Consider the following 7,886-nt stretch of genomic DNA (forward strand, 5'->3'; position numbering starts at 1 on the left):
CTAGCAGCCATCAATAGCTCTCTCCTCCTCCATGAATTTGTCTAATCCTCTTTTAAAGCTTTCCAAGGGTGGAGAGTCCTCAACTTCCTGAGGGAGTCCATTCCACCGCAGAGCAGCTCTTGCTGTCAGATAGTTCTTCATGATGTTTAGTCTGAATCTCCCTTTTTGTGACTCAAAGCCATTGGTTCGGGTCCTCCCTTCCGGAGTAGGAGAAAACAAGCTTGCTCCATCTTCCATGTGACAGCTCTTGAGATAGTTGGCTATCCTATCTCCTCTCAGTCTCTTTCCCTGGCTAAACATCCCCAACTCCTTCAACTGTTCCTCCTAAGGCTTGGTTTCCAGACCCTTGGTCGCCCTCCTCTGCACCCATGCCAACTTATCAACACCCTTCTTAAATTGTGGCGCCCAGAACTGGACACAGGACTCCAGGCGTGGTCTGACCAAGGCAGAATAGAGCAGAACTATTCCTTCCCTTGATCTGGACACTTGACTTCTGTTGATTCAGTCTAATAGAATTAGCCTCCCCCACTGCATCACACTGTCGACTCATGTTAAGCTTGTGGTCCACTGACCCCTAGATCCTTTTCACATGGACTACCGGCAAGCCAGGTGTCTCCCATCTTAGTGCAGCTGGCTATTCCTGCCCAAGTATGTATGTTATAAATATGTATGTTAAACATGCATAAGGTAAAGGTAAAGGGACCCCTGACCGTTTGGTCCAGTCGTGGCCGACTCTGGGGTTGCGGCGCTCATCTCTCTTTACAGGCCAAGGGAGCCGGCGTCCAGCTTCCGGGTCATGTGGCCAGCATGACAAAGCCGCTTCTGGCGAACCAGAGCAGCGCACGGAAATGCCATTTACCTTCCCGCCGGAGCGGTACCTATTTATCTACTTGCACTTTGACGTGCTTTCGAACTGCTAGCTGGGCAGGAGCAGGGACCGAGCAACAGGAGCTCACCCCGTCGCGGGGATTTGAACCGCCGACCTTCTGTTCGGCAAGTCCTAGGCTCTGTGGTTATCCCACAGCGCCACCTGCGTCCCTTCAAAACATGCATACAGCTTACCAATAGGTCAAGCTGCAAATATCCATTAAGCAACTCTCTTATTCAGGCTCCTAGGGAATTGAGGGTGGGGCAACACAAGTGAAAGTAACCATCCCCTGATGGCATTCAAAGAATCTCTCACCTCTCACAGTTGTTCAGTTATTTTTAAAGTAATAAAACTTCATAGCCCAGACCTAAGAGCCGCTCAGCCGGGGAGGGTGCACAGTTCATCAGCTTAACAATATCTGAGCATGCTTAATTCCGGGCAGATGCACTCACAAGTTATTTATTTATTTATTTATTTACAACATTTCTTACCCAACCTTCACCGTAAGGGCAGATAACAACATTACAGCATACAGACTGAAAAACAGATAAAGCTATTATAATTATAAAACAAACCAACCCGCTCCGAATGGAACAGAACAGCATAAATCCAAAGAACAAGGTGGGTCCCGCAAAACAGAACATATCAGCCTATCAAAGGCTAGAGGAAAGAGCCACCTGCCAGGAGCAGAGATGGGGAGAGATATGGGACAGCCAAGCTAATCTGAGGCACTAAGGTCACATCCACACCACACCTGTGGATCTAGAATTGGCCTCCACAGTCACTTACGGACTTGCTGATAAGACTGTGTTCATGGAAGACAATCTTACTCGGCTACAAGTGATCGCCAAAGAAGAAGATTTATCTATGATTCCTGCATTGCAGGGGTCTGGATCAGATCACCCCTTGGTTCCCCTTCTAACCCTGCAATTCTATCGTCCAACTGGAAGTGCAAGGCTTTCCCCCAAAGAATCCTTTTTTTTTTTTATAAAAATTTTTATTTGGTTTTCTGCTTTTATAAAAACAAAACACACACAAAGAAAAAACACAAAACAAAAACATGTATAAAATCAGCAAATCCCCATTTCATAACCTTGTTCCCTGACTTCCCCCCACCCCCCCTCGTGCATCCCAGTTCTCAAGATTATATCAGCAAGTTGGTGTTTCTCCTCTTAACCATCTTATTCATCTTATTACCTCTTTTATAATAAAAATTGATTTTCCTAAGTTGGACTTAAGTTCTCTTCCATCGATTTTCATTTTGTCTTAATTAAGAGTCATATTAACCAAACCTAAAAGTCTTAAGAGTTTTTAAGAATCTCCTCTTCCCTCCCTCCCATCTCCGGTTTTTGTCCCTTCCCAATAAAAATCCAAATTCGAGATTCTCAGCCTGGGTTCCTCACGTCCGAGGCTTTCAAGTCTATTTCAGTCCCTCTCCGCCTGTCTTGTTGGTAGTCCTTTATGTCAGTCGTCGAGTCTGGAAAAAGTTCTTTCACCATCAAAGTGTATTCTCTTCCCACAAGGAGATTTGAAAGTAACTGCTGAAAAATTTCCACAAAGCCTGTATCTTCAGAATCAAAGTCCAAACTGAGGCCCCAGTCATATTTCTTTATTTTACGTTCCTGTATTCCATATTGTCCCGGGACCTCCTCCTTCTTCTTCTGTGTCTTTCGCAGACTTGTGGTAGATAAGTTCCCAGCGTCTCCTTGCTTGTGTTCCACAGATGTCAGCTTTTGGTTGTTACTTCCCAAGGTTACTTCTTCTTTTTCTTGTTGTTTAGTCTCTTCCACCTCTGTAGATATTGTTTCCCATTCAGCTGTGGATTCTTTCTCATTCAGGTCCTCAATACAGAGAGCAGAGTTGCCTGTTCCCAAGGTCATAGTCACAAGTTGTTTATTCATGGCCAAGCTCTGCTCTTGTAAGGTTCCCACCAATTGAAACATCCTTTCGATTTCCACTAGTAACTTTCCTTCCACAGCCATTGTATCCATTGTAGTTTCACAGAATTCCCCCTAGAGGGAATCTGGTTACTTATTAGTCTTTCCTCCAACAGTCCTTTAAAAAATTATTATTACTTTGTTTCCAACAATTTTGACTCAATTATAACTCGTCTTAGTCCAGAGGGATCTTAGATAGCGATTTTTCCACTTTAAACCGCCCGTTTGACAGCTTTGACAGCTGTCAAACTCCGCAGCTCTTACACAGGCACAAAGGCAGGACTTTCCCGAGCCCGGGAGGGGGGGTTGTTTAAAACAAAAAGAAGGTTTCCAAAACTCCACTCTCCAGCCCAAAATTTCCTTTAGCCAAATCTTGAAAGTTAATGTCCTTTTTAACTCACCCCACCAAGGGTAGGCTCTCCAGCTTAGCTCTTATGTCGTTGCGTAGATCGTCTGCAAGGGGGGGGTGCGGACTTCCTTTTAGCACACCCCCCGGTCGTCTCCAATTCAGGGTAAATTTTTTAAAGTCCCAATCCGTCTTACTCACGGGTGATTCTTTCAGTCCAAATTTTCAAGGAAGGAAGTCAGCGCTCTCTGGTCATGGCTCGCGGCTTCGCTCCACCGAGGTAGCGATCGACTCTCAGTGCCACGCCACCCCCGTATCCTCTCCGCAGCCTTTAAAAAGGCTCTTCGTGGATCAGGGGGGGCGCTTAAGGCACCCGCCGAGTCTTCAGTCCGCAGGCATCCGCGCCTGCGGTTTTTAAGGGTCCCCGCGTCGCCGGCGCGGCAAAGACCCGTCCTCGGTAGAGCCGATTCCCTCCGCAGCTCGGAGGGAATCCGCCATTTCCAGATCGCGTCAACCCGGAAGTCCTTCCCCCAAAGAATCCTGGGAAATGTAGTTTACCCCTACACAGAGCTATAGTTCCCAGCATCCTTAACAAACTACACTTCTCAGGGTTCTTTGGGGGAAGCCATGTGCATTAAATGTACAGTGTTTGGCTCCACCTCTTCCTGAATTGATTGCATTCAAATGGGTCCTTGGGTGGGAGGCCCGTATTGGCTCACAGGCAGCCCCCTCCCCAAGGGGAGATCCAGACCCAGGGGGACAGCCCTTGGATCAGGCCCAGATGCCATCCCCACGTCTTCCCTGTCGGAGGCCCTAGGAATGCCATTCACAGCATGAGGGCTTAATTCACCTGCTCATCTTTCCGAGGCGTTTCCTATCATCCCTCAGCGATGCCCTTCTGCATAGCAGAAACAGGCCATTCTCTACACAAAATATGAAGCAGACACAGACACACTCCGCCACCAGAAATGACGACATCCAAAAGCCAATGGGGGAACATTTCAACCTGCCAGGACACTGGATAAATGACCGTCAAATAGCCGTCCTGCAGCAAAACAACTTCAGAGGGAGACTGAAGCTCTGTGAAAGCGCTGGGTAGATCAAGTGTTTCAGGGCTATCCAAATCAAAGGATTTTTAGCACACTCTTTGTTGTAATTGGCTTGTCGGTGCAAGGATCAAGAAATGTTTTGTGAATTACCACTGCTAAGTATGAGATTATCACTGCCTGCAGTCTCCCCACATTTCTTTTTTCCTCTGACCTCACTTTTTACAACCCCCACCCTGCAGCAAAACCATATGGTTTATATACCTATGACTTAGGTCCTAAGTCTTAGGATGAACCTGATGAAGTGGACTCTGGTCCAAAAAAACCCCCTTATGCCATAAGAAATGTGTACCGGTCTTTTAAGATTCCGCAAGACCGTTTGTTGTTTTGGCTGGAAAAGAGTCACACAGCTCCTCCTGTGGTAATTAAGAACTTTGCAACTTGTAAGAACCGGTACCTTCCTCTTCCCTCCCCATACTTTCCCATCACATTTGTGGTCGTGCCTTTTACATTGCAGTCACACAGGTAGGGATTTGATTGTTTTTTTAACATGTGCATTGTGCTAATAAAGTTTAGAGGTTTTGTTGTTGTTGGCATCTGTCTGTCTCAAGAGACAATGGAAAGCGCCTCCAGGTGTGAAGTCAAACTGCTGTGCTAGCAGCACCGAAGAGACCTCTGCAAGATGCAAGCCTGGGCAAAACTGGCACTTTTACAAGTTTCACATAATGCCGCCACCACATATGTAAGAACTTTAGTGTAGCAGCACCAACACTTTGGAACTCCCTTCCTATTGATATCAGATAGGCAACCTCACTGTTCTTTTCGGCGCCTGAATACATTCTTAATTTAGACAAGTCTACCCAATTGTGTGGGTGGCACTGTGGGTTAAACCACGGAGCCTAGGGCTTGCCGATCAGAAGGTCGACGGTTCGAATCCCTGCAACGGGGTGAGTGCCCATTGTTCAGTCCCTGCTCCTGCCAACCTAGCAGTTCGAAAGCACATCAAAGTGCAAGTAGATAAATAGGTACCACTCCGGCGGGAAGGTAAACGGTGTTTCCATGCGCTGCTCTGGTTTGCCAGAAGCGGCTTCGTCCTGCTGGCCACATGACCCGGAAACTGTACGCCGGCTCCCTCGGCCAGTAAAGCGAGATGAGCGCCGCAACCCCAAAGTCGGCCACGACTGAACCTAATGGTCAGGGGTCCCTTTACCTTTACCCAGTTGTGTAGAAAGCTTGCATGAGTTTTAATTTGTGGTGTCCAAACTTTTTTCAAAGAGGGCCAGATTTGATGAAGTGAACATGCGTGAGGGCCAACCAAAGTTGTTTAGCTTCTTTTAGGATTGAAGTTGTTAAGGGTTCTTTAGGATTTTACCCCAGGAAATAAACAGCCACAGGGGACAGATTAAACCGACCGGTGGGCCAGATTAGGCCCCCGAAACGGACTTCGGACATGCCTAGTTAGTCTATTCTCTTTTGGCTTTTAACTTTCAGTGTATTTTAAAATATGGCTTTCAATGTTTTAACTTTTTGTAAACCACTTTGAGTTTTTTCCTTAGCAGCCAAGGAGTCTATAATTTTTTAATGAAACAAATAAACAAAACAAACAATTAAAAGTGGATTGCCCGTTGCTCAGGGCAACATGTTTTTTAACGGGAAGACAGCAAAATAATGTGGGAGGTGTGTCCCACCCCCAATTTTTTTTTTTTACCTGTAAGCTCTCAAAGGCTGCTGGGATGCAGTGCAGTCAGTTGGGGCAGTAAAATGTGGCTGGTCTTGCAAGCTATAAAATGGGTTCGTCGTTCAAGTGTTATCAGTTCTGCCATTCCAGGAAAGGCCCCTGAAAAGAAAAGAAAAATGGCTGGAGGACCTCCATGCCAGGGACATGATTTGAACCCGTTGCTTAGCAAATTCCTACCCATCTGAGATCCCCCAATTTTGTTAGTGGTGACAGAGAGAGTATATAACATATTGACACAGTGATGGGATGTGCAAAAAAATTTCAAACCTCCCTGCCCAGCCCAGCGCCATGACAGAAATACAAATCCCTCCCTTCCTCCCTGCTCATTACATTGACAATTTAATGGGTGGCCACACTCTGCCACGTGGCCTCCGGATGGTTTAGTCACGGGTGAATGTGGCCCCTGGGTTCAGTAGGATCAGGCAGCCCTGCTTTGAAAGGACACCGCAATTAATTTTAAAATCCATCACAAATAGGCTTCATTTTCCTCTGGGTTGTTTTCCATTTTGCTCATTCCCCTGACATGATTCTTTGCTTGAATCAGATTTTCTACTTCTCTCTCTGAAGTGTATAAATATGCAATACTATATATATATATATATATGCTTTCGTAGATTTTCACGGGTACAGGAATGCAGGTTTTGGTGTCTTCGGGTGTCTTCCCGTGTAAGAGTTGGGGTGTCTAGGCGACGTTTCGACGAGGTCTCACTCGTCATCTTCAGGCTGGTGCTTTCGGCTTCTTGTTACTGGAACAGAGCAGGATCTCAGTGTTTGAGTTCCTATAAATACTGTTGAGGGGGTGTGGTGTATAGCCTCCAACGTTCTGGGCAGAGAGGAAGTTTCCAGGTTAGTGTGCCTTTTCTTCTTTTGTTCATTAATTACTTGAGGGATATCTTGAGTGATTTCTTGAGTGATATTCTGAGTACCACTTAGGAGACCCAAACCCAGACCCTCTCCACAGATAAATTACAGACACCATCCAGTAGCCAAACCATAGTGGCACCTCCGGATGCTGCACCCCCCTGCAATCCCTACACAGATCTGGCTGGCACAAGGCACAAAACCACAGCTCGCCCCTATACACGAAGCCAAGCCAGAGCACAACTAAGTGCAGTACAGCCATCTTCTCAGAAAAAACTCTTCACAAGCTCAAGAGGTCAAGACACGAAAGCTTTAACAACTAATCCACACCTAATGACCCTCCTAAGTGGTACTCAGAATATCACTCAAGAAATCACTCAAGATATCCCTCAAGTAATTAATGAACAAAAGAAGAAAAGGCACACTAACCTGGGAACTTCCTCTCTGCCCAGAACGTTGGAGGCTATACACCACACCCCCTCAACAGTATTGATAGGAACTCAAACACTGAGATCCTGCTCTGTTCCAGTAACAAGAAGCCGAAAGCACCAGCCTGAAGATGACGAGTGAGACCTCGTCGAAACGTCGCCTAGACACCCCAACTCTTACACGGGAAGACACCCGAAGACACCAAAACCTGCATATATATATATATATATATATATATATATATATATATGTAGGAAATACCCCATTTCCTACAGAGCTTGTGGTTTCTGCTGCGGTTGCTCCCCTTCTAAAACGAACTTTATCAGGAATTTCCTGTTGTTTAGTGATTCCCCGGTTTAACTTCCTTTTTACGCTTTGGGCAAGCTCTTGGTTCCCTGCTTTGCTCAATCGTTTGATTTTTCTGCAAGCTATTAGGGGGGATCAGCCTGGTTTTCCTCCTGCTCATTCTATTTCTTTTATTTTATATCCTTCGTGTTTGCCTCGCTCCTGTCCTGGTCTGATCCAGCAGCCGTGCCCTTAATCATGGCTATTATTTTTATGGTAGAAAATGGCAGTTACAGGTGCCACACAACATCCACGTCTTGGTAAGAAATCCAACAGCACACGCACTTTGGAACTCCCTGCCTATTGACATCAGGCT

At 46.1% G+C, this 7,886-nt stretch overlaps 1 long non-coding RNA gene across 1 annotated transcript in view; it reads right to left on the reverse strand.

Moving 5' to 3' along the window:
• LOC308572295 overlaps positions 1-6,533 on the reverse strand; it is a 32,953-nt gene extending 26,420 nt beyond the window's left edge. Inside the window, exon 1 of the long non-coding RNA XR_014001677.1 lies at positions 5,906-6,533. This is a non-coding gene — a long non-coding RNA (uncharacterized lncRNA). The remainder of the gene's footprint in view (positions 1-5,905) is intronic.
• Between the last annotated feature and the right edge of the window lie 1,353 nt (positions 6,534-7,886).

This window comes from Podarcis bocagei (assembly GCF_964188305.1).
Source record: "Podarcis bocagei genome assembly, chromosome: 13".
NCBI classification, from domain to species: Eukaryota; Metazoa; Chordata; class Lepidosauria; order Squamata; family Lacertidae; genus Podarcis; species Podarcis bocagei.